Consider the following 26666-nt stretch of genomic DNA (forward strand, 5'->3'; position numbering starts at 1 on the left):
AACATTTTGGATTATTTGTCTTCAAGGAAAAGATAGCGGAGGGTAAAAGTTATCAATATCTGTAAGACAGAAGAAGCCGTTATTTTAAACAGCTTCTCATGTAGGGTATTGTGGCAGTTCCCATTAAGCTACTTTCTAGAACATGGTTTAAGACTTATAATATTTTTTAAAAGTTAAAGAATGTAAATATGAATAGAATACTAATTGTTACATTTGTTAATTGTCAAGGATAGTTTAAATGACAGATATCTGTGACCTAAATGTTAGGTGGAGGATAAATACTGCTCTGCAAAGTGGAGAGGTACTCCCTTAGGGGGTTGCTGAAGCTCTGCTTAACACCCCAGTTCTTTAGAAATTTAGCTTCTCATTTTTAACATTTATTTCTCTTATTTTTTCCAACTTGTTAATCTTGTGGAACAGGAGGTCAAAATATAGAGAGAAAGAGAAGAGAGAGAATTTCAAAATAATAATTTTCCATTGATTATTTTTTTTTTCGAAACCATGTTAAGACCCTTGTAAGTTCTTCTGTTTGAAGAAGCAAAAATAAATCAGAGGCATACATACAGACATAACTCATTTTGGTGTGGCAGAAATGAAATGAGTTTTCTTAAAATATTCAGGAGGGATAAAAGGAGGGAATAGTCAAAGCCAGGCTGGCAAAATGATCATTGGTGCAGGTGGTTGATAGGTACATAGGGGTTCATTATATTATCCTCTCTATTTATAGGTATATGCTTAAAATTTGTATTAAAAATTGAAGGAAAAGAGAACAACAAACAGATTTGTGAAAAAAAGACACAAAGTACAAAACGGATGTATTAATGGCAAATGCGAGGATTCCTAGATTTGAGTAATTTCCCTGCCAAAGCATTTAGGTCAGAACAAGAAGGGATGAGATTGTGTTTTTTGATTCAAAATATTCTGACATTCCAACCTCCTTCTTGCTACCTTCGATTATTCTATGTAATAATAATTTCTATCTAGTGAAAATTAAGACATGATATTTAAAAAGCCAATCTAATACAGCTCAGTTCTAGACATGGTAGATGGGTTCTTACCCAGGAGTCATTCAATACCCTCTCTTCCCTTACTTTTTCTACTTTAGAAGTTCAAAAGCAAAACCCCTTTTCCTATTGTCCCTTGCACCTAGAGATGACCAGGTAGCAGAATACTGTCCAAATAGATATCAACAGGAGTTCCCTGAGAGGGACTTCAGGAAAACTCATATTTCTTAAAAAAAAAAAAAAAAAAAAAAACAAAAAACAAACAAACAAACAAAAAAAAACAGGCTCAGCTTTTGCCCCTCTTGTTCCTGCACCCCTTCCACCTCTTTCCTTCCCAGAGAGTAAACTTGAAGCCTGAAATTGCACCACTCATTTGCTCATTTTGTGACCAGGAGTGGGCAAACACAAGGACAAAGGCCTACAAGGTAAGGTAAATGGAGCAGATGGAAAGAACTGCAGTTCTTGCCAGTATTATTGAGTCACTACAGCAACACTAAATTGCCCCTCTAAACTTTTTGTCATGTGGGAAAAATAAAACGATAATTAATACAAAAAGTAGATTCTACATTATGAACTCGGGAACCAAAAAGCTCTGCTCTGGATCTGACTCTGTTACTTACTACCTGAGTGACATTGATCATGACACAGAGTTCTATTCCCTCCTCGTTACTCAAGAGAACAGTTGACTTCTTTAGCCAAGAGTTATCCTATGAAATAATGCGTGTTATATATCTTCATACATGGTAAGAGGGTACATCAATGGAAGACGTTGCTTATTTAATATGCCAGGTGATTGATACATAGGACACACAGTGACTCCACAGTTAAACATAGCAGTGCTCAGCAGTCTGCTTTCTGTTCAAAGAAGAATTTGCAGACACTTTCTTTGAGTGGCTTAATTTCAAACTTCTTGGGAATTCTGTTCTGAAGTTAGGAATTTACAAGATAGGGGATGTTTGTGTTTGTATATTCCAAAATGCATTTGCCCATGTTGGGTTGGTCAGATTGAGTTGGCATGTTCTTGGTGAGGTATACAGTGGAAGTGGGCCAGTTTCCTGCTTCACTTAGGCTAGGCTTTCCTTTTCCCTAGAAAAATGAAAGGCTCAGGAAAGCAGCCATGCTCACCACTATACCACCATCACCACCAAGAAGGCTCAGGAGATTCATTCCCAACTCTGGAGGATGCTGTGGGGTTCATGTGCAGGAAAAGATCTCCTGATAAAGAGGTTAAAGACCTATCATATCTCCAAAGAAAGAGGTTAAATGATTTTCTGTGAGCTTTGTAAATGTGGAAGTCAGGATTTAATGTATTGACATTGATTTGCTTAACTCTGTGGGGAAGGACATAGTCATCTGGGCATGCTATTTTGCTGTGGGTTACAGGATGATTCTTTCAATGAAATAATCTCCACCTCCTCCTAAAAGTATGTACACCACTGTACATGCACCCCACCTTTGTCTGCTGGAAGAACATATCCTCAGTTTTTTAAGATTCAGCTCAGTGTCTCTTCCTTTCTGAAATTTTTACTGACCTCACCATTATGTATTCTGAAGTATATATAGCATATTGTTGTACATTCGCCCCCGTCTCCTCTTTGCATTTGGGCATTAGACAGTGAGCACCAAAGGACAGGGGCTCTGTATTATTTGCTTTTGTATCATCGGCATCCATTATAGTATCTGTCCTATAGAAAACAAACCTTAAGATTGTTGAATAACTAAATTCATTGCTAAGTGATCGAAAAATGGGATTGAAAAATGGGTAAATGGTTGTGTCTCTCAACTAGTGACTATTAGCCTGGCAGTTTTCCCTGTTGTATAAGGCTCAAGAATCTCAAGCACCCCACTGCCCTGTGGGTAAAGACTGTCAACTAAAAGGAGACAGAAAACGGAGTGTGACAAAATATTTGTATCATTCTAATTTAACTGAGCAGATTACCTAAGGTTTCCAGTTATCCAAGGTAGAGGACCATTATATTAGGACAGATCATTTAGAGTGGATATCTGACTCAGATTTTTAGTATGAAAGAGAAGGGTAAGGATTGTAATCTTTTAAAAGATTACAAATATTCAATCCTTGGTAATACAATTTTTTTATTCCTTTGTCTAAGAATATGGGGGACTCTTTGATGAAAGACTTGTTAAAGCATACAGCAAGTTTTGAAAGAATTTGAAGGTGAATAAATAAAGAAATATTTATTCCCTCTTTTAAGATTAAAAGCAATTATATTTAACCAACAAGGAAAAAATTCAGCTAAAAAATTCCCATGTATATTTTTCTTTTTGAATTTAATTTCTACTAATATTATGACTCAGAGGCTGAATCCAGGATAAAGGTAATCTATCGTCAGGGCTCTCTTTCAGGGCAGAAAGAGAACATATAAATACTAGAAATGAAAAAAAAAAAAAAAAGAGATTAAACAAGGCTTCCACTTAATCTCTGGATTCTTTCACTTAGCATAGTGTTTTCAAAGTTCATTCATTTGTATCATGCATCAGTACTTCATTCCTCTTTGTGGCTGAATAAAATCTCGTTGTATAGATGCAACTTGTATTATTTGTCCATTCATCTGTTCATGAACATCTGAGTAGCTTCTGCCTGTGGACTGCTATGAATAGTGCTGCTAAAAACATCCATGTACAAGTTTTTGTGTGGACATATATTTTTGTTTCTTTGGGTATATACCTAGGAGTGGAAATGTTGGGTTATATGGAAACTCTATGTTTAAATCATTTGAGAAACTGTCAGATTATTTTCCAAAGCAGCTGCACCATTTTATACTCACATTAGCAGTGTAGGAGGGTTCAATTTCTCCACATACTCACCAACACTTTTTGTTATCTGACTTTGATACTTGCTATCCTAGTGCCTTTGAAGTGGCATGTGATTGTGCTTTTGATTTGCATTTCTTTTGTGACTAATAATGTTGAGTAGTTTTTTTAATGGCTCATTGGCCATGTGTACGTTTTTCTTAGTGAAATGTCTATTAAGATCCTTAGCCGATTTTTAATCAGGATATTTGTCTTTTTATGATTGAGTCCTAAGTGTTTTTTTGCATAGTCTTGATACAAGACCCTTATCAGATATGTGATTTACAAATACTTTTTTTCACTCTGTGGATTAGTTTTTCACTGTCCTCATGCTGGCCTTTGCAGAACAAAAGTTTTTATTTTTATTTTTATTTTTTCTTGTAGCCATTGCAATTTTGGTGAAGTTCAGTTTAATTTATTGTTTCTTTTGCTCATGCTTTTGGTATCATATCCAATAATCCATTGCCAAAGCTAAGGAAGGTCATGAATATTTACTCCTATGTTTTCTTCTACGAGTTTTATGATTTTAGCACTTATATTTAGGTCTCTAATCCATTTGGGGTTAGTTTTTGTGTGTGATATGAGATAGGAATCCAACTTCATTCTTCTGCACATGAATAACTAGTTGTCCCAATGCCATTAGTTGAAGACTATTCATTTCTCCATTTCACAAACTTGCTACCCTTGTTGAAAATCAATTGAACACAGATGCAGGGGTTTATTTCTTGATGCTGAATTTATTTCTGGATGTTTATTTCTGGAATGGAATTCTGAATGGACGTCTATTCCTTTGATCTGCAGGTCTACCCTTATGCCATTAGCATATTGTTTTGATTACCATGGCTTTGTAGTAAATTTTGAAACCAGGAACTATGAGTCCTTCAACTTGGTTCGGTTTCAATATTTGTTGGCTATTTGGGGTTATCTGAAATTTAATATGAGTTTTAGAACCAGGTTGTCAACTTCTAAATAGTATCTATGTTGAATCTGTAGATGATTTTAGGGAATAATCTTAACAATGTTAAGTCTTTTGATAGATGAACATGAGGTCTTTTCCCATTATTTAGATCTTCTTTAATTTCTTAATACATTGTATTTTTCAGAATATAGGTTTCACACTTCTTTTATTAAATTTATTCCCTGGTATTTTATTCTTTTTGATGTCATTATGAATGGAATTTTCTTAATTTCATATTTAGATCGTTTGCTGCAAGTGTAAAGAAATAAAAACTGATTTTTGTGTATTGATCTTGTATTCTGCAACTTTAATAAATTCATTTACTAGTACTAATAGTTTTAGGTGGATTTCTTAGGATTTTCTATACATAAAATCATGTCATCTTCAAATAGTCCTAATGTTACTTCTTCCTATCCAATCTTGATGTCTTTTAGTCCTTTTTTTTTTTGTGCTAATTGGCCTATGTAGAACCTCCAGTGCAATGCTGAATACAAGTGGTAAAACAGACATCCTTATTTTGTTCCTGAACTTAGGGAGAAAGCATCCAGTTTTTCACCAGTAAATATAGTATTAACTGTGAGGTTTTCTTATATGTCATTATTATTTTGAGGATATTTCCTTTTATTCCTAGTTTGTTGAGATTTTTTCTTGTCTTCTTTTTTTTTAATCATAAAAATGTGTTAAATTGTGTCAAATGCTGTTTTAGCATCCATTGAGATGGACATTTTTTTTTTTTTGATATGGTAGAATATATTAATTGATTTTTAGATGTTAAAACAAACTTGCATTTCTGGGATATATCCTACTTGGTCATGGTGCAAAATTATCTTTATATATTGCTGGGTTCAGTTTGCCAACGTGTGAATGAGGATTTTTGTGTCCATATTCATAAATATGTTGGTCTGTAGTTTTCTTGTGATTTTGTTGTCTGTTTTTGTATCAAGGTAAAACAGGCTTCATGAAATACATTGGGAAGTGTTCTCTCTAGCACATTTATTGTAAAAGTTTGTAAATAATTTCTATTGATACTTTTTTAAATGCTTGATAGAATTCGTCCAGGAAGCAATATGGACTTTGGCTTTTTCTTAATGGGTAGGTTTTGAATACTGAATTAATATTTTAATTTGTTGTAGGTTTATTCACATTGTTTATCCAATTTATGAGTCAGTTTAGGTACTTTGTATCTTTCTAGGAATCTGTCCACTTCATATAAATTATCTAACTTGTTTGCATATAATTGTTTTTTTTTTTTTTTTTTGAGACGGAGTCTCGCTCTGCCACCCAGGCTGGAGTGCAGTGGCCGGATCTCAGCTTACTGCAAGCTCCGCCTCCCGGGTTCACGCCATTCTCCTGCCTCAGCCTCCCGAGTAGCTGGGACTACAGGCGCCCGCCTCGTCGCCTGGCTAGTTTTTTTTTTTTTTGTATTTTTAAGTAGAGACAGGGTTTCACCATATTAACCAGGATGGTCTGGATCTCCTGACCTCGTGATCCGCCCGTCTCGGCCTCCCAAAGTGCTGGGATTACAGGCTTGAGCCACCGCGCCCGGCCGCATATAATTGTTTACAGTATTTGTTTTAATTCTTTTTATTTCTGTAATGTCTGTAATAATGTCCCCTCTTTCATTTCTCAATCTTGCAATTTGAGTCCTCTCTTTTGGTCTTACTCAATCTAGCTAAGCATTTATCAATGTATGCTTATAGTCATGATATCTCCTCCAGTATAATTATAAAATGCCTTTCTTTATCTCTAGTAACATTTTCTGGTTTAGTCTATTTGGTCTAAGTTTTTAAAACCACTTCAGCTTTCCTACAGTTGCTGTTTGCAAGATATGTCATTTCCATCATTTTACTTGTAGCCTATTTGTATCTTTGAATCTAAAGTATATCTTCTTTTCTAAACATACACATGGATAGTGTTTTCTTTATTAAAAAAATCCAGCCTGACACTCTCTGCCTTCTGGTTGAATTAATTCACAGACATTTAATGTTTTTATTCATATATTTGAATTTACATCTTACGTTTTACTTTTGTTTTCTATAGGTCTGTCGTCTTTTTTGATTCTCAATTCCTCTCTATGATTTTCTTTTGCTTTAAGTGAGCATTTTCTAATGTTGCATATTAATTTCTTTAATAATTTTTTCACTATATTTTTGACTTAATTTGTAGTGATTACTCTAGAATATACTATATACATCCTAACTGATCAAAATTAGCCTTAAACTAACCTAATTCCAGTGATATATAGCTTTATTTCATTTTCCTCTTTTTTGTGGTGGTGTTCTATGTATTACATCTATTAATATTACAAACCTCAAAATACATTTCTATAATTATTATTCTACCATATGTAGTCATTTTCTTAGCCCATTACAGCTTTACTCTCCCTACCTCCTTGGTACTATTATCAGCAAATATATTACGCATATATTACAAAAAGGATGTTATATATAAAAAAAGAAAAGTTTTTACAATTTCTCTTTAAATCCATCAGGAGAAGAAAGGAAAATATGCATTTATAGTGTCTTTTATACTTGCATAATTACTTTTACTGGTACTCTTTGCTTGTTTGTGTGACTCCACATTGCAATCTGGTGTCAATTGCTTTTAGCCTGAAGAATTTCTTTTAGTAATACTTACCAGGTGAATTTGCTAGAAACACATTTCTTCACTTTCTGTTTATCTGATAAAGTCTTTATTTTGCCTTATTTTTTAAAAGTAGCACACTATTTTTCTCTTATTGCTTTGAAGAGTTATCATTATCTTTCACTTTTAGCATTTTTACGTGATATGTCTGTGAGTCTCTGTGTTTACCCTACTTGAAGTTTGTTGTAATTATTGTCAATAAATGTAAGAAATTTCAGTCACTATATCTTTAAATATGCTTTTATCCTTTCTCTCTTTTATTCTGATCATCCCATTATATGTATATTGGTACACTTAATGGTATTCCATATTTCTCTGAGTATCTATTCATTTTTCCTCATTCTTTTTTCTGTCTATTTTTCAGCTTGCCTAACTTCTATCAATCTAAGTTCACTAATTCTTTCTCCAGTTCAAATCTAATATTAATTCTAATAAATGTTTTATTTCAGTTATTACAGTTTTCTGCTCCAGAATTTTCATTTGGCCCATTTTAATGATTTGTTTGATATTTGTTTCGACCTCAGGAGCATTCCTTCAAGTTGTCAGATTGCCCGGTTTTCTCCTGCAAACTAGTTGGCCTACAAACTAGGCTGTATCTTTATCAGATCATAAAACTTTTCCCAATATTTTTTCACTGCAACCTTCACTGTTCTTGAGATTGTCCTTTGGCTTCAACTTCTTCACGTTTTGTTGAAAATAAAATCAGCCCTTTTGGGAAGAATTTAGAGTCACTTTGTGGCCTATTTCTCCTACTAGGCAAAATCTCTGGGTTAAGGGCCTAGAACTGAGAATTGGAACACTGACAATATTCTCCTGGAGTGACTTCTTTGTTTCAGCAACTGAGAACTTGATGCAGGGAGGGAGAGCTGCGCAGCCTGAGGTCACTTTAGCTCTCCAGTTGTAGAACAATTATCACTTCAAGTTCTGGAGCCAGGGCTATAAGGATCTCAGTATTCTCAACAGGCAGACTGTATATTCCATGAGTGGGGATTGAGCAGAGAAAGGGAACTGCTATTCTTGACCATGTTTACCCAGGTCTTAGCCTCAGCAATAGGCACTTGGAGGTAGGATGAGAAACACTGAAGTACTGCTCCTCCTGAGAAGAAATCCCTCTAGATGGAGAGTGGGAATGGTAGAATCCCTGTATTCTTGGCTCCCGAAGTCTGGAATGGAGACTCTACCCTGCTGAGCTGGGTAGGGGAAGAGATGGGACTTTCTTTGTTCAAGTACCACAGACTTGCCTTTCTTACTGAATGTTTAGAAATTTCTTTGAATTGATGTTTCTTCATTTGCTGTCTGCCTTTAGCACAATTTTCAAGAGGCCTTTAAAAACATAATTTTTATCAGTTTCATTGGAGTCAGTGGAGCTCCAAATATTGTCATGCCGGAAGTTGGTCTTTAGCCTAAACTTCTTTTATAACCCATAGCAGGTTGTATATATGGTGTGATCTCCTCAAGGTATTAGATCTTAATGCCTAGGGTAGTCCTTGGTATGCATTAGATAATCAATTAAATTTTGTTGAGTTACATTTAAATAAAGCATAATCATGTCCTTATTTATACATTTCGAAGTCTTCAGAGTGGTTGCATTTTTGCTGTTTAATTTTGTCACCAAATCTTATTTTGATTTACAAATTAGAATACAGAGTCAGAGATGTAAAATGATTTACCTATGAATGCATGGTAAGTCAATGAATTTTTCAAAAGACAGCATACTAATTTTTTCCCATAGCTGTTAACTTTTCCTTTTTCCCCATTTATCTTAAAGATAAGTCATGAGTTAGAGAAATCTGTTTCACAAACAGCAGAAATATTAGTACTTGCTGTAAGTATCAAGGCCTGAAATTTGATCTTCCCAGTCCAAAAATTATAAGGAAGAGATGTTTTCTATGGCTCTCAACACACCTGGTGCATAGGTAAAAGCTGTACATCCCTAAAACTGGAAGCAAGAAGCTTTTCATTAAAGAGTTTGCTAAGCTAAGCATATATTTTCTCTGTCCACTAACATATTTCTACAAATTTTACTTGTCTATATTGTTCCAAAAAAGCTTGGAGAATATAACTAAAGGGAGTTGCAACCAAGAATCCCTCTCAATCCAGGGAAAATGATGAAAGTATTAGTTGACAAAGCCAATCTAACTAAGGATTTATTTTGGCCCAAACTGACCATTTGTCTACCTCACAAGTGGAGTGAAACGACGAATCAAACTGGAGGCCACTATTTTCAGCAAAACAATGCAGAAACAAGAAGTCAAATGCTGCGTATTATCACTTGTAAGTGAGAGCTAAAAAATGTGTACACATGAATATAGAATGTGGAATGATAGATATTGGAGATTTGGAATGGTGGGAGGGTTTGAAGGGGTGGGAGATGAGAAATTACTTGATGGGTACAATGTAATTATTCAAGTGATGAATGCACTAAAAGCCCAGGCTTCACTACTATGTGATTTATTCATGTAAGAAAACCACACATGTACTCCTTAAATTTGTAAAAAAAAAAAAAAAAAAAAAAGGAAAAAGGAAGCAAACAAACAAAAAACAAAACTGAACTACAAAGGCATGCATGGTCAGACCCCAGAGCTGTTCTTGGGATCACCTGGGGAAATAATGCAGCAATTATCATATCAGCCTTCATGCTTACAATGGACAACTAATTTTTAAAAATTATCCTATTTCCAGGATAAAGTACACATCTCTGCCAGTTTAAGCCTCCAAAGACATGCTTTTATCAAGCACCTTCAGCTATCCAGACTTTAGGGTTACATCATCTTCTCAATTTTTGCTGTAATTCTTACTTTTGGAAATTTCCACATCGTTGTTGGTAGTATTCCATTATACGGGATATACCATAGTCTGTTTAACCATTCACCTACAGAAGAACATGTGAGTTGTTTTCAGTGTCTAGCTATCACAAATAAAAGTACTGTGGACATTTGTGTAAGGTTTTTATGTGAACATAAACTTTTCATTTCTCTAGGACAAATGTCCAGGATTATGGTTGCTGGGTCATATGGTGGCAGCATGTTTAATACTTTAAGAAACTTCCTGTCTTCTAGACTGCCTATGTAATTTTACATTCCAACCAGAACATATAATGGATCCAGTTTTTCTATAACCTTGTAATCATTTGGTTAAAAGCTATTCTGGTTAGTGTATATCTCATTGTGGTTTTAATTTGCATTCTTCCAGTGGCTAATAATGATCAATTTTTTATGTGCTTATTTGCCATATGCTCTTTGATCAAATGTCAATGTTTTTCACTCGTATTTTAATTAGATTCTTTAAACTGTTGATTTTGAGTTTTTAGATATCAGTCCTTTGAAAGGTATATTACTTGCAAATATTTTCTCCTGTCTATAGAGATTACCTTTTTATTTATTAAAGAGTCTTTCGGCCAGGCATGGTGGCTCACACTTGTAATCCCAGCACTTTGGGAGGCGGGCGGATCACGAGGTCAGGAGATCGAGACTATCCTAGCTAACATGGTGAAACCCTGTCTCTAGATAAAATACAAAAAAAAAAAAAAAAAATTAGCCAGGAGTGGTGGCGGGCGCCTGTAGTCCCAGCTACTCAGGAGGCTGAGGCAGGAGAATGGCGTGAACCCGGGAGGTGGAGCTTGCAGTGAGCTGAGATTGTGCCACTGCACTCCAGCCTGGGTGACAGAATGAGACTCCGTCTCAAAAAAAGTCTTTCACAGAGGATCAGTTTTAAATTTTGCTAAAAATTCATCAATTTTATCATTTATGGATTATTTTTGGGGTTTAGTTAAGAAAAACCTTTGCCTAGCTCTAAATCCTGAAGATTGTTCTTATTTTTTTCTAAAATTTTTATATTGTTATATTTTACATTTAAGTTTATGGTCTATTTTGAGTTAATCTTTGCAGAAGTTTTGAGACTTAGGGTGAATTAGCTTCAAAATATTATTTGGAGGTGTTACATCTTCTTCTGTTTTATGACAGAGATTGTGTCGAATCGGTGTGAATTTTTCTTTAAACATTTTGTTGAATTTTCCAGTGAAACCATCTGTGCTTGGAGATGGTTTGGGGGAGGAATTTTAAAACTATATATTCAACTTTATAGAGTTATTCAAGTAATCTGTTTTGTGTCAGATGAGTTGTGGCAATTTGTGTTTTTCAAGGAATTGATTCTCTTTGTCGGTGGTATTTTTAAGTGCTATCTCTTTGCTGATATTATATCTAGTTATTCTATCAGTTTTTGAGAGGGGTGTTGAAGTCTCCAACTGTAATTGTTGATTTGTCTGCTTCTTCTTTCAATTCTAAGAGTGAGTCTTGGCTTTTTGTACTTTGGTGATCTATTGTTAGACGTATACACATTTAGGATTGCAATATTTTCTTGGTTGATTGACCCTTGCCATTCTCTGTCTCTGCTGCTTTGCTTTGCTTTGAAGTCTACTGCATATGAAATAATTATAGCCACACTTGCTTTTTTTTTTTTGACTAATGCTTGCATGATGTGTATTTTTCCTTCATTTCTTTTAACTTTCCTATATTGTTGCATTTGAAGTGAGTTTCTTGTAGACAGAATAATGTCTTTTAATCACCTCTGCCCATCTCTGGATTTTAATTGATGTATTTAGGACATTTACCCCATTAAAGCAAGTATTAATATGCTAGAGTTGAGTTTCTCTTTTTTTGTTGTTTTCTATTTGTTTTCTTTGTTTTTCATTTACTGTTTTTTTCTGCTTTCCTTTACATTTATGAAACTTTCTAAAAATTCCATTTTTATTTATCTTTAATGTTTTGAATGAATCTCTTTGTATTGTTGTTTTCATGGTTATTTTAGATGTTATTATATATTATATATAGATAACATAACAGTTTACTAGTGTCATCGTTTTATTTGTTTGAGTGAAATTTGGAAGCTCTACCTTTCTTTATACCTTTTTACACTCCCATATTTATTTTACAAATATCTTAAGTATTTTTTTCTACATAGATTTAAAATAATACCAGACAGTTTTATAATTTTTACTTCAATTATCAAACATAATTTAGAAAACAGAAGAGGAGAATAAAATTGTATTGAATTTACTTGTAGTTTTGTTTACCATGTTCTTCCCTCTTTCCTGATATTTGAACATTCCTTTAGGGAAAAAAAAAAACTATTTCCTTTCTGTTTAAAGAACGTCATTTAGCTGTTCTTTTACGAGACGTCTACCAGCAAGCATTGCCTCTGTTTGTCTGTTTGTTTTAGTCTACTAATGTATTGATTTCCTGTTCATTTCTGAAAGATATTTTCACTAGGTATAGGATCCTGGCTTAAGAAATTATTTCCTGTATCACTTTAAAAAGTATCTGCCACTTCTTTCTATCTTCCATAATTTCTGGTGAGAAATCCACTGTCATTCAAGTTTTTTTCCTTGGAAAGAAAAGTGTTATTTCTTTCTCACAACTGTTGAGATTTTCTTCTTTTCCTTTAGTTTTCAGAAGTTTCACTATATAGCTTTGTTTTGTGTGTGAGAGACTATCCTGTTTGGGATTAATTCAGCTTCTTGAATTGTAGATTTACATCTTTTTCAAAGTTGGGCAGTTTTTTGGCCATTATTTCTTCTATTTCTAATTTCTCAGCATCATCCTTTTTCTCCTCTCCTTCTGAGTCGTCAGTGACCCAAAGTCAGATTATAGTTCCACATTTCCATGAGGGTATACTGTTTTCTAATCTATTTTCTCTTTGTTGTGTAAATTTGGTAATTTTTATATTTTTCTTCTGATTACCTTCTAATTTACTAATTTTTCCTCTGCCTCCTCCATTCTGCTGTTGAGCTTATCCATTGAGCTTCTTATATTATAATATTTTTCAACTTTAAACTTTTCATTTGTCTTCTTTATATCTTTTATATTTTTGCTGAGACTTTGCATGGTTTAATTTGTTTCAAGCGTGTTTGTAATTGTTCATTGAAATGTTTTCGTAATGGTGGCATTAGATTTTTTGTCGATTATCCTAATATATTTGTCTTCTCATTGCTTGCATCTTGGATTGTATTTTCTTTACTCAGAGATCTTCCTAGTTCTTGATACAACAAGTGATTTTTTACAGAAATATGGACAGTTTGAGCTTTATATTATAACACTGAATCTCACATAAATCTCTCTTTTAACTCAATTCCTCTGACATGATGCTGGTGGGGATGGGGAATTGCTGACTACTTATTACCAAGTGGGAGTAAATGACAAGGTTCCCTACTAGACTTCCATTGACACCAGAGGAATGGGTCTTCATTACCCTGATTGTAGGTAAGAGAGTTGGCTCTCCAATAGGCCTCTACTGATACTCCCTAGTGGGAGAAGTTATAGTGACTTATTGTACTAAATGCTTCTCCTATGGTATCCATGACACCATGAGGGAGAAGTAACACCATCACCATTGGGTAATGGTGAAAGTTCTGCCTCTCTCTATGCCTCCACAATTACCCCAGTGAGGAGAAGTAGGGATGCCTCATATTACTTGACGGGTGTGTTAGTTCATGCTCTCCAAGTGGTCTGTCTCCATTGACCCTCACTGGGGCATGAGATGGTTACAGCTGGTGACTATGAAGGTCCCAACACCCTACTCAGTCTTCTTTGGCAGCACCTTGGCAGATGTTATGGGACCTGTCATGACAGACTGGGGACAATGGAAGTCTAAGTGTTCTACTTGGCCTTTGTGGGCATTTGTTGAGGTGCTAGTTAGCTGAAGTAAGAAGTTATTGTCTAAAATTTTTCTGTCTTTCCACTCAACTCCTTTATTTGTCCTTTGACCAAAGTGAGCAGATTTGTGTTAGGGCTTTTTCTCTTTTTTTTTCTTCTTATCTCTGGCTTTAAGTTTGGGATATATGATGTGAAGAGAACCGAAGGGAACTCATTATCACGTCATTTATGGGTTTTAAGACCCCCTTACTAGCCCGCTTTCTTCTCTCTACTTCTCAGAGTTTTATGTTCATTTTTGTATAGTGTCTTGGGTTTTTAGTTGTACTTAGTGTGAGAAATAGGGAAAAGTATGTCTATTCCATCTTTTTGGAAGGAGAAGTTTCAACCACCGATGTCTTCAGAAGTATTTACTCATTTTTCTACCAAAAAGTACACCGTAAAACAAGTGGTGTTTGCCCTATGGCTGGGGGAGTCAAACGCCTCATCCCTTTAATTAGCATTGGGTTTGATAAATACTTCCAGGAAGAAGACAAATGAGAAAATATAAACAAAACAAACAATCAAAATAGATTGCAACTTTAAAGGATGATATAAAAATTTGAGCATAATAGGTGCTATTTAGAAATTTAAGTTAAAAATTATTTACAAGCTTTTTAGCTTTTTAAAATTATGTTGTGCTATGTTTTGTTTCTCAATCCAGGGGTTAAGAAAATATTGAGAATCCTGGCACTGTGGCATGCACCTGTAGTCCCAGCTACTTAGAAGGCTGAGGTAGGAAGATCACTTGAACCTAGGTATTGGAGAACAGCCTTGGCCATATAGTGAGACCTTGTCTCAAAAAAATAAATAAATAAAAATAAATTTCAAATATGAGAATTCCTGGACATAGCTGTAGATTTTGTGTCAAGTCAGAAAGATTGTGGAAGCATCAATATTATAACCAACCCTATGATACTTAAAATTTAATAGACTTTGGGATTTGGTAATCATTTCCACTGGAATGATTTTATTAATTACCTTAAATTTATTATTAAATATTATTATTTATTATTTTTATTAATTACCTTAATATTTTATTAATTACCTTGAACTAATTAAAGTTTCAATAAAATATTTTAATGCTCACATTTTTGTATGCTAACATTCAAAGTTGAATTTCACAGAAAGTTAAGAATTGTCAGTTTACTTGAATTATCTCCTTAGATAACATTTTTTGTTAAATGTGGCCAAATCTATGTCATTATTTAAAAATACAGTTAATCTACAAATTACAGGTCCACACTTTCTTATGGCTTTCTTCTAAAAAATATAGGCCTGTACTTTCAATTTTAATATCTGACTTGAAGATCAACTAGGTGTCAGGTACAAAATTCAACATCTATTCTAGCTTCTTTTCTATTTTTTTCTCTGCTCTTCTTATTTCATTAATTTTCATGATCACAACTACAATGAATAAGCTTTGAAGTTTTAAATCTCTGTTTCTCTTTACAACACTCTTCCTTGTGTACTCTACAGTTCTGACTGTATTTGACGTTTTCTCCAGGAACTACTGCAGTAGTCTCAAGTAAAACAAATCCTAATCTAAACTTCTTAGCTCTCTCCCAATCAAACCATTTATCATTGTATTATTGATTCATTCATTACAAATTGTGGTACCACTCTTTCAGTCTCTCAAACTGGAAACTTCAGTGACATTGGTTCATTCTCTACTCACCAAACATTTAAGTCACCACAAATTCCTTAAGCTCATTACAAATATCTCTTGAATCCAGTAGAATTTTTTTTTCCAACACTGTTCCCATGATGTCCATTGTCTCTTTCTTGGAAAGAGTTTCTGCTCTGATTTTTCCAATATATCCCAAATGAATCCTATATAGGCTTATTTTCCCATTCATCTCCATATATTTTCCTATTCATTCCAAATGAATCCTATATAAGTTCATTTTCCACTTGAGTTACATTTCTAATGTATGAATTCATAATGACATCATCAACAATAGTAAATCTCCACATTTATTGTTCTCCTGAAAACATTTCGATCAAGGTTAAATTTCCTCTGCATTGATGTACCATGCAGTTACGTTTCTTTATAGTATAATGCTTTATAATCCTTTGGGAATATACCCAGTAATTGGATTGCTGAGTCAAATGGTATTTCTGGTTCTAGAACCTTGAGGAACCACCACACCATCTTCCACAATGGCTGAACTAATTTACACTCCCACCAACAGTATAAAAGCGTTCCTATTTCTCCACGTCCTCTCCAGTGTCTGTTGTTTCCTGACTTTTTAATGATTGCCATTCTAACTGGTATGAGATGCTATCTCATCATGGTTTTGATTTGCATTTCTCTAATGACCAGTGATGATGAGCTTTTTTTCATATGGTTGTTGGCCGCAAAAATGTCTTCTTTTGAGAATTGTTTGTTCATATTCTTCGTCCACTTTTTGATGTTTTTTTTTTTTCTTATAAATTTGTTTAAATTACAGGTAGATTCTGGATATTAGTCCTTTGTCAGAAGGATGGATAGATTGCAAACATTTTCTCCCATTCTGCAGGTTGCCTGTTCACTCTGATGATAGCAAAGATTTGGAACCAACCTAAATGCCCAACAATGATAGACTGGATAAAGAAAATGTGGCACATATACACCGTGGAATACTATGCAGCCACAAAAAAGGATTAGTTCATGCTCTTTGCAGGGAAATGGATGAAGCTGGAAACCATCATTCTCAGCAAACTAACACAGGAACAGAAAACCAAACACCACATGTTTTCACTCATAAGTGGGAGTTGAACAATGAGAACACATGGATACAGGGAGGGGAACATCACACACCAGGACCTATTGGGGGGTGGGGGGTAAGGGGAGGGATAGCATTAGGAGAAACACCTAATGTAGATGATGGGTTGATAGGTGCAGCAAATCACCATGGCATGTGTATACCTATGTAACAAACCTGCAGGTTCTGCATATGTATTCCAGAACTTAAAGTATAATAAAAAAATAAAAGAAAGGCTCTATATGACAGCTTAAGGGGATTAGAATTTACCAGAGCCAATGGGGAGCCAGAAGGTTTTTTCAAACCAGTAAGTGAGAAATTTGAGGTAGGAGGGGGCTTGCTGTTGTTATTGATACTAATTTGTGATTTAGTCAATATTTTGGTTACTTTACTGTTAACCATCATTGTCTCTCTTTTCTCTAATGGAAAAATAAACTACTAGCCTTGTAAGACTGTAGTTTTCTTTGATGTATTGAAAGATTTCTTTTCCTAAATCCAGCTAGGTTTTAATAGTCAAGATAGCTGTCATATTTTCCCTTAACAATGTCTTTTTATGTTAATTTATTCTCCATTTTGATTGCTACTATTCTATTTCAGGCCCGTATCTTACATCCAAATAGCTGCAGAAAGAGAGAGAAGAAGAAAGGAAGTAAAAATGAAGGAAGGAGGACTGGGACTATGTTCAGATGCCCTCCCTAGACCAATTAAATCAGAATTTCAGAGAAATGGTCAAGGTATTCACAATATTTCTATGTGCCACCAGGGTTGAGAGCCATTGCCTTTTGGTCCCTTTTAATTAGATTAATTTTACCTCTAAACCTTAACATCAAAACTCAATTAACTTTTTTAAAACGCAACTTTCAGTGCATGTTTTACTCCTAAATTTCCTCAGCCAGAGACTGTAGATAATATGCCATTTTTTTCTTTCATTATCTTTCATGGGAAAGATAGCTCTATTGACAAAGCTGTATTAATTTAATCTAGTTCCAAGGCTGGTACTTTCCTGACTTGGCTCAATTCTCTTAAAAATCTAAGCATGCTGTAGAGAGTAGGCTTCTCCCGCCTCTGGTGTCTACAGTGAATATTTATGGAGATAAACTTCCAAAATTTTCTTTGATTCTTCTTCTGACTTTCAATTTTCCCTCATGTCAACCTATGTGCTTTTCTATCTGACCTTTCTCCTTCAGATTGACTGAATGACATTTAATCACATCTTTCTCTTTTCTGTGAGGTCTCCACAGATTGATGGCTACACAACCATAGCCCTAATTTTGCAGGGCTACACAAACACCCTCATCTGTATACTGCTCTTATAGACAACCCCAAAGCAAGGGTACCTGAAAATAGTCAAGAAAGATTCCAGGCATGGAGCTAGGGACAAGGCACAAAATGGCAAATGAAGCATCATTTCGTTTATATATTAACATGAGTGGGTCTAAAATGTAGCTTCTTTGTAGTATGTGAGATTGTGATCTCGTCTTCCATGACTGCGTGCCATGATTCTAACAACATGTATCATCCTCCAATACCTGCATTCATTTTTAGGAAAACAAGTTTTATTTTATCCCAGTGGCATACTAGCTGGTGAAACTCTGAAGTCATTTTCTTCTACTCTATGATTAAGCACTGAGGTACCTGGAAGGAAGTGGGACCCTTCGACTTTGCTGGCATTCTTAGATGGAAGCTTTACACATTTAAAACACTAAGCTTCTCAGTCCACTAACTGGTGCTACTTGGATCACCAGTCCTTGGTGAGATCCAGTCCTATATCCTAACACTGGGCATTATGTTTTTTTCTGCATCCTATCCTTCTATTTAGATTGGACATCCTTTAAACTGGGATCTTGCTATGTTCCTTGTTACTTGTTATTCTTCAACTCTCTGTTGTGGAGGAGCGGACAATTATGCCTTTTATTATTATTTTAATTCTGTAATAAGCCCAGTGCTATAAATATATTCTCCAACTCTGTGGCTTGCTTTTTCACGCTATTGATAATGTCACTGATTTTTTCCCTAGTTCTTTGAATAGCATCTGTAAATCTTGTGGGTCTCATTTTAGATGTAAAGTTCTTAGAAGAACCTTCTTAGATTATTTAGGATTGTGTCGATGAAGCATTTTAAGCAAAGGCACAATATGAGATTTACATTTTTAGAGGATCATTCATGCTGCTGTCTTAATGATAGATATAGGAGAAAAGTTAGCATTCTATTGAACAATTCTGAAGATATCTTGGTTGATTATGACTTAAGATCATGGCAGCAGAGGTAAAAAGAAGTCCGTAGATCCTAGATATATTTAATGAAGAAATTTGAGAGTTGATGCATTAAATGTAAGAGATTGAGAGAGAGTGGTTATATACGTGCCCCATAGATTTCTAGTTTCAGTAAGTATTTGGATAGATAATACAATACAATCACATGTATGACTAGGACTGAGTACACAATAGGATCTTGGCTCACTGCATCCTCTGCCTCCTGGGTTCAAGAGATTCTCCTGGCTCAGCCTCAGGAGGAGCTGGGATTACAGGGCATGTGTCACCATGCCCAGCTATTTTTTTTGTATTTTTAGTAGAGACGGGGTTTCACCACATTGGAGAGGCTAGTCTCAAACTCCTGACTTCGTGATCCACCCACTTTGGCCTCCCAAAGTGCTGGGATTATAGGCATAAGTCACTGAGCCCAGTCAACAGTAGGTTTTTAATATAATATTTATTTGAATAAGTGAGTGAATGGATAGATGAATAAACCATTTCTGATCAGAAGAATAAATGAAGATTTCATGGGGTAATTTCATTGTTTTGAATAAGATTTCTAGGTCTTGAAGCAGGAGTAGGATTTAGACAGGTATGGATCCAGTAACAAATACACAAGCCCTGAATTCCTGAGTGAATGAATGGTAAAAGGGAATGCAGTGGGGCCAGGCGCGGTGACTCAATCCTGTAATCCCAGCACTTTGTGAGGCTGAGGTGGGCGGATCACAAGATCAGATTGAGATCATCCTAGTTAACATGGTGAAACCCTGTCTCTACTGAAAATACAAAATATTAGCCGGGCATGGTGGCGGGAGCCTGTAGTCCCAGCTATTTGGGAGGCGAGGCAGGAGAATGGTGTGGACCCAGGAGGCGGAGCTCACAGTAAGCCCAGATCACGCCACTGTGCTCCAGCCTGGGTGACAGAGCGAGACTCTGTCTCAGCCTAAAATTTCCTTAAGCTGATAAGGAACTTCAGCAAAGTCTCAGGATAAAAAATCAATGTGCAGAAATCACAAGCATTCTTATACACAAATAACAGACAAACAGAAAGCCAAATCATGATGGAACTCCCATTCACAATTGCTTCAAACAGAATAAAATACCTAGGAATCCAACTTACAAGGGATGTGAAGGATCTCTTCAAGGAGAACTACAAACCACTGCTCAGTGAAATAAAAGAGGACACAAACAAATGGAAGAACATACCATGCTCATGGATAGGAAGAATCAATATCGTGAAAATGCCCATACTGCCCAAGCTAATTTATAGATTCAATGGCATCCCCATTAAGCTACCAATGACTTTCTTCACAGAATTGGAAAAAACTGCTTTAAAGTTCATATGGAACCAAAAAAGAGCCCACATTGCCAACACAATACTAAGTCTAAAGAACAAAGCTGGAGGCATCACGCTACCTGACTTCAAGCTATACTACAAGGCTACAGTAACCAAAACAGCATGGTACTGGTACCAAAACAGAGCTATAGACCAATGGAACAGAACAGAGCCCTCAGAAATAATACCACACATCTACAACCATCTGATAGTTGACAAACCTGACAAAAACAAGAAATGGGGAAAGGATTCCCTATTTTTAAACGGTGCTGGGAAAACCAGCTAGCCAGAGGTAGAAAGCTGAAACTGGATCCTTTCCTTACACCTTATACAAAAATTAATTCAAGATGGATTTGAGACATAAATGCTAGACCTAATACCATAAAAACCCTAGAAGAAAACCTAGGCAATACCATTCAGGACATAGGCATGGGCAAGGACTTCATATCTAAAACACCAAAAACAATGGCAACAAAAGTCAAATTTGACAAATGAGATCTAATTAAATTAAAGAGCTTCTACACAGCAAAAGAAACTACCATCAGAGTGAACAGGCAACCTACAGAATGGGAGAAAATTTTTGCAATCTACTAATCTGACAAGGTTAATATCCAGAACCTACAAAGAACTCAAACAAATTTACAAGAAAAAACAAACAACCCCTCAAAAAGTGGGCAAAGGATATGAACAGACACTTCTCAAAAGAAGACATTTATGCAGCCAACAGACACATGAAAAAATGCTCATCATCACTGACCATCAGATAAATGCAAATCAAAACCACAATGAGATACCATCTCACACCAGTTAGAATGGCAATCATTAAAAAATCAGGAAACAACAGGTGCTGGAGAGAATGTGGAGAAACAGGAACATTTTTACACTGTTGGTGGGACTGTAAGCTAGTTCAACCATTGTGGAAGATAGTGTGGTGATTCCTCAAGGATCTAGAACTAGAAATATCATTTGACCGAGCGATCTCATTACTGGGTATATACGAAAAGGATTGTAAATCATGCTGCTATAAAGACACATGCACACGTACGTTTATTGCGGCACTATTCACAATAGAAAAGACTTGGAACCAACCCAAATGTCCATCTGTGACAGACTGGATTAAGAAAATGTGGCACATATACACCACAGAATACTATGCAGCCATAAAAAAGACTGAGTTCATGTCCTTTGTAGGGACATGGATGCAGCTGGAAACCATCATTCTCAGCAAACTATCACAAGAACAGAAAACCAAATACCACATGTTCTCACTCATAGGTGGGAATTGAACAATGAGAACACTGAGACACAGGAAGGGGAACATCACACACCGGGGCCTGTTGTGGGGTGGGTAGAGGGGGGAGTTTTAGCATTAGGAGATATACCTAATGTAAACAATGAGTTAATGGGTACAGCACACCAACATGGCACATGTATACATATGTAACAAACCTTCATGTTGTGCACATGTACTCTAGAACATAAAGTACAATAATAATAATAAAAGACATGTCAACTAAAAAAAAAAAAGGAGAATACAGAAATTCTACCTGGACAGAAGAGTTTGAGTAATAGCCACAAAGCAACATGGTACAGAATCTGTTTGGCAATTGTGAAGAGTTTACTTTGGCTGAAGCCTGGGGTAATGGAAGGGAGTGGTAGAAAACCAAAGTGCCCAGGTAGCAAGCTCAGCACTTTGACTTTGGGTGTGTTAAATGAAGGGGTTGTGACATTATCAAGATTGCTGTTTTCTATAAGATTTAATTTTTCTGGTTGATGAGATCTGATGATGATAGAATACTGGAGTAATCATAAAGTCACATGTTTGCAGAGACAAGTAGTCTGTTGAGTTCTCACTTGGCGCTCTCTGGAAGAAAATACCTAACAGTTTTGTTTTTCCTAAAGGGACATCTTACTTTCCAAGTTAGCTACTCAATCTAATATGAAACATATTAGACAAGAAGGAGGAGAAAGAGAGATATAGTGGTGTATAATCACTGGTCAGAATGAAGTACTCAGGTTGCAGATAGTCATGTTTATATGATCACTTGCATTTTAAATTCTGCCCAAAGCATTGGAAACCGGAATCATCGTAGTTACCGTAAGAGATAACATCCAGGAGTCTCTTAAATAATTCTAATAGCCTTAAATAACAGGAACATTTAATTCATGTATTGTTGGTATTGTTAAAACATTTGATAATATGCATTATGTATTTTTGTATTTCAGGTTAAATGATCAAGTCATTATTGGGAATTTGGATCTAAGTGACCTGGCAGAAACCATGGAGATGATCTTGGTAAACTCACCTAAGTTTTAAATTTCTTCACAGAGTTTAATTTTGCCCTTTTGTGTCATGGTAAATGAGAGGCTCTCTTGCCTCCACTTTGTTCCAAATTCATGTCCCATGATCTACAACAAGTATTTTCTTTTTATTTGCAAGGATATTGCTCAAGCTTCTATTTATGAGCCCCTGAACAATAGAATAGACAGCCCTACTGAGACTCTTTTGCCTTTGTGTGGTACAAAGGGACCTCCCTCTAGGAGAAGACAAAAAGAATTTAAGTCTATAACTCATTTTAAAAAATCGAAACAAAGCAAACAAAACAGAAAAACCCCAGCGTTCAGTTATTTCTGCTCTCTATTGGAACTGGAGATCCTCCCTTTTAACTGAATTAGCATATTCCTGAGCTCAGGAACTGCAGCTATTATGAAATTTATAATCTGTTTATAGTACCCAACATAGTATTCTTATTCTTAAATAAGTTCCTAAATATTTGTGAAATGATATTTCCCTTAATTCATTCATATTGTGTAGTTAATGAGATTATTTGTCATTGGATATTGACTATAAAAATCAGTGCTGAAAGCCTTTACTAATCATTTATACTAATGTATCATTTAACGTTTATTCTAGCTTCCTATGCAGACAGCCTAGTTAGGTCTGATTGTGTCCATGGGCCTATCTCTATAGAACAGGCAGAGACATTCATGCTAAATAAAATACAATGAAGAAAAGTAATTTTTTTGCATGTTAGTTCTTTGTTTTGCATTTTGTTTCATTGAGTTGTAATGGAAAGAGCTTGAAGAGATGAGCTAAAGAAAGGTAGGCAATTCAAAGATATTTTGATTGGAACTGTTGGGCAAGTGAGTGGAGAGAAAATGTTGGAACACCTGAGCATTCTCTCTCAGTGGCCTAGTTGAACCCCAGGGAACATTTTGTTCTGAGGGTGATTTAAAGACACTGATAAATAAGGAGATATCCTGTTAAGCTAGTTAAAGCTAGACTGAATAAGATAGGTTAGTTTGGTACTAATTTGGGATAGTTGAGTAGCGATGGTGAGCCCGATAAGGCAGGGTAGCTCTCAGTACTCACTCAGCCATTGGTACCAAAGGAAAATCAAAGGCTAAAAAATGCCATGTTATTAAACATGTTTTAGGAGCTAAGCAGGTCTGGAGACTCATCACAGCCACCTAAGCCCATAAATTATTAAACATGACATCTATGCTATTTATCAACACAGGAAAAAGGTACAAATGGTTTCTTTAAAAAATGCACAGACATTACATGGAGACACATATTTTTCCAAACCAGTGCTTATCTTGAGAGAGTTTAGAACTGTCAACAAACTACTCTAGTGAGGCTGCTTTCTGAGGGAAAACAAGCTCAGTAAATCACTCTGTTTTTCTTTGTTTTTTTCATCCTGCATGTAAAATTTTAACCACATTTGACAGAGGAAGTGAATCTCTGGGCCAAAATATTCGACAATTTTCTTTTCCACAGATAGAGGTAAATGGCAACTATAGCTCATCAGTGACAGCATTAGTCATTGTGATTTGTTTTTAACTTGTTACAGAGTGAAATAACACTGGTAAGTTCTGGAAGGTGTTTCATAGTGTTCCAAAATGTGTCATACCTGTGCACATGCATTTGTTTCAAGGATGTAAAGAGGAAAAACTCAAAGCAATGTGTGTTCTGATCAAGAAATGACTGGAAAAGGCAGCTACCTGATATGGAACAATCAAGAACTGAAGGTTTATTTGGACTGAGAGGTGTTGTCCAACTGCGAGACTGAGTGATTTAAGCTGAGAATAAATGGAAACACAATCAATAGTCACTTCAGGTATGCAGTTACTGACAGCTGTCTTGAAAGTTTCATCTCTCTTCTCTTTTTGCAGCCATGTTTACACTGCATCCACAGATTGTGATACTGTTTATGAAGGAGAGAAAAAGTCCTTCCATTTATTCTTGTTCTTAATGAAAACTTCTGAGCTGTTATGCTTTGAAATTACAATGATAAAGTGGCTCTTTGAGAATAAAAGATTCAATATATTACAATTGAGAATAAAAGATTTAATATATTACAAAGCCAGCTTGTATATTGGACAGGTAAGCATGCCTCCTGGTTAAGTATTCTTTATTACATGTTTCCTCTATGGTCACCCATCAATGTTTATGTTAGTTGTCTTCTCTTTTCTGTAGTTTTATGGTTATGGGTTAAGTCATTGTATTCTTCCTGGTCTCTACCAATGTAGTTATTTTATTGATATAGACATTAGGAACTACTCAATAAATATGTGTTGTAGGACAAACTGTAATTGCAATGTGTCATATTTGGATAATACTTTACAGTTTGCAAAGCACTTTAGCATACTTTATTTAGTTAAACCACACTGACACACAAATGAACTGTCCAAAATGTGTGCTTTTTTAAGCCTCCCTATTTTATAGTCATACCTCATATGTCACACACAAATATCATAGACATAGAAAGATAGACAGACACATAACTACGTAAGCAGTATTCCCCAAACTCATATTTTGTGCTTCATTTAGGATTTCTTACCAGTATAATTTTCATTTGGAAAACCTTCCCTCCTCTTTATATTACAAAAAAGACAATCTGATGATTCAGAAATAGTTTTTTATTTTTTTTAATTTTTCTGTTTTGGTTCCTGTAACTATGTAAGACACTGATGAGACCCATCACAACATGGAGTACAACCGTAAATAAGATGAAGTTCTTGGCTTCTGGGAGATTAAAATCCACTTATTTTCTTCACCCAATCCTCCCCAACTACTAGCATTCTCATTAGACAATGCCATTTTTAAGCACTTATTTTAGAACCTTGGGAGGCAAGCTGGAGACTGGGAAGCCTTTACACTTGTTGGAACTCTTCTATGCTTAGATGTAAGGCTCTTTTTCATCTAGTTGCTTTTATAATACAAAAGCGAGGCCAATTATTCAGAGCACAATCAGTAGGTCCAGAGTATTGAAACACTCCTCTTAACAACAATGTCAAGTTACTTTATTTGTTCATGAAGCACTTGAAAAATGAGAAAGAACAGCAGGTCTTCAAGATAGAACAGAGAAAGAGTTGGTCTCGAGTGTTTTATTACTAAAAGAGGGTGTTAACATGCATAGAAATGTCAAATCGCTACTTAAAAAAAAAAAAAAAAAAAAACCAATGAATGACACATCCAGTTGCAGCTCACTCAACCCAGATTTAACAATCATTTGAGATCTTACAAGGGAATGATTCTGAAGAATAAAATGTATTTCAGTTTCACCTGCTGAGTATTAATGCATTTGAAACATTGGAGAGAAGACATCAAAAGAAAATAGAATATCTGTACTACCACCTACATTCTCTCAAACATAAAAATATAATGTAGTTGTATGAAAGTAAGTTCTATAGAACACTACTTTTATTAAAATGTGTGTAATCCTGTAGGCTTGAAAAGTGCAGATATTGCCATAAGATAAACTGATAATGTCACTGCTTAGTATTCATACAGCATTTTTCTTTTCAGAACCCTGAAGCAATTATGGGTCTAACTTAGTCTTCATGTGTAGACATTTGGCATTGTAGTCAGTGTGCTTTAACAAGTCAAGAAACCTGGAAAGTGACCAGGTCTCACTGTAGGTGAAGTTTTTAGCAATTTGACTAACTTCAGTTTCTTATTGTGAGCCTGAAAAATAACAGGGGAATGGTCCCTAAACCTAGGGAAATGAGGCAACTGGGCAGTGTCTCCATGAAGTGTTGCTACATGTGTCTAGGACACCATTAAAAGCCCCAGCCCTGACATTTCTATACTCCATTGAATGCTCTCAGTAACACATTAAAAGGGATGACTTTAATTGAATCACTTCATTGAAGGGTCCAGTGACTTTTACTCAGAAATGGCAGAGGGTTTATTCCAAAATGACATCTGGTGAAGAGACTGCAT

At 35.4% G+C, this 26666-nt stretch overlaps 1 long non-coding RNA gene across 2 annotated transcripts in view; it reads left to right on the top strand.

The window, feature by feature from the left end:
* LOC104663032 overlaps positions 1–26666 on the top strand; it is a 36687-nt gene that overhangs the window by 1585 nt on the left and 8436 nt on the right. The window contains exons 2-4 of one of the 2 annotated variants that reach the window (XR_004054386.1): positions 17447–17583; positions 22664–22733; positions 24614–24824. This is a non-coding gene — a long non-coding RNA (uncharacterized LOC104663032). The remainder of the gene's footprint in view (positions 1–17446; positions 17584–22663; positions 22734–24613; positions 24825–26666) is intronic. The other variant, XR_004054385.1, reaches the window with a different exon arrangement.

Source organism: Rhinopithecus roxellana, chromosome 17, assembly GCF_007565055.1.
Source record: "Rhinopithecus roxellana isolate Shanxi Qingling chromosome 17, ASM756505v1, whole genome shotgun sequence".
Taxonomy (NCBI): Eukaryota; Metazoa; Chordata; class Mammalia; order Primates; family Cercopithecidae; genus Rhinopithecus; species Rhinopithecus roxellana.